The sequence below is a fragment of the Perognathus longimembris genome, chromosome 8 (genome assembly GCF_023159225.1).
Source record: "Perognathus longimembris pacificus isolate PPM17 chromosome 8, ASM2315922v1, whole genome shotgun sequence".
In the NCBI taxonomy this organism is placed as follows: domain Eukaryota; kingdom Metazoa; phylum Chordata; class Mammalia; order Rodentia; family Heteromyidae; genus Perognathus; species Perognathus longimembris.
Genome location: NC_063168.1, coordinates 34,535,236 through 34,536,532, shown reverse-complemented (window position 1 = coordinate 34,536,532; position 1,297 = coordinate 34,535,236). Strand labels below are relative to the sequence as shown.

The following is a 1,297-nucleotide window of genomic DNA, read 5'->3' as shown; positions in this document are numbered from 1 at the left end:
TTTTTGTTTTCTGTACCTTTGTATGCAAGTTTATCTGTTTTGGGGAGGTTAAGAGGGGAGAAATGGTGGGACTAAGGGTGAACAAATGCAGCAATAATACCAGACACTAATGCTGAAAATGAACTATACAACCTGTGGGGCCGTCAGAAGGTAAAAACAGGGAGAAAGCGAGGGAAGGGGTGACATATTCAAAAAAACATGTACTCATTACCTGACTTATTATAACCCCTCTGTACATCACCTTTACAATAATAATGAAAAAAGAATTGAGAACCTTTAAGTAAAAATAATAATTAAAAACACTGCTTTCCATAAAATGTAAAAAAAATAGAGATAAGTATATTTTCGGATGCACTGTGGAATTGCAAGTCAGGAGACTTAGTGACAACACTTGATGTTTTTTACTGGGTAATTAGCTGATACTGTTGGTCACTTACATAGTTCAGGTTTGGGATAATGAAGTATGTACTTAATACTGTTGGTAAATGATGGAAGGCATGACATTGATCAGGATACATTGTACTCATAAATTGACACAATAAATTGAAATCCTTTTGTATGACTACTTAAAGATAATTTGTTTAAAAAGAAAACAAACTGTTGGTAAGCTGAGTGTGGTGGCACATGCCTATATCCCAGCATTTGGGCATGAGGAAAGAAGGTAATCTAAGCCCAGGAGTTTAAGACCAGCCACAGCAACACAATCAATCACATTGTCTATAATGAATACAGATTGTAGCAGAATAGCAAAATTTTATTTTAGATACTTAATAACGAATGAATATGGAGTTACTGGGGAAAAGGTGGGCTTTTCAAAGTTATCATGCCTGTTTAGCTGTTTAAAGTTAAGCTTTGTATTAAAATGTACCGGTATTTCAAAATAAAAATATGCCTTTTATTGTACAGAACATTTCATGACCTTTGTAGCATCTTTGTATAGTGATTTTTTCTTTTTTTGTGTGTGTATAGTGATTTTTTTAGTAATGCAATAAATGGAAAGAATTCTAAAACCCTTGCTAAAATCTTATTTGACTTTTAAATATCAGCCATATTTTCTTAATATTTATAGTATTTTCCTTAACAAGGAAATGCTCCGAGCATTTCTTAGAAATCATTAGGCATATTTTATGGAATTCTGTAGCTACATATTCTTGTATGTGAAACTTTCCTTTGAAATGGTAATTTTAGAGAAGTGAAGTGATTTTAAAAACTTGTTTGACTTATACAACAGAAAGTTATTTTACAGTAGAAGTCCTGGAGTGCAAGTATGGTTGGGTTCTTAGCGCTCTTCTGGTTT

General features: G+C 32.8%; 1 long non-coding RNA gene across 1 annotated transcript; it reads left to right on the top strand.

The window, feature by feature from the left end:
• Nucleotides 1-480: 480 nt before the first annotated feature.
• On the top strand, nt 481-1,016 carry LOC125356419. Its single transcript, XR_007211889.1, has 2 exons — nt 481-939; nt 970-1,016. It is a non-coding gene; the product is annotated as an uncharacterized LOC125356419 (long non-coding RNA).
• The last annotated feature ends 281 nt before the right edge of the window (nt 1,017-1,297 follow it).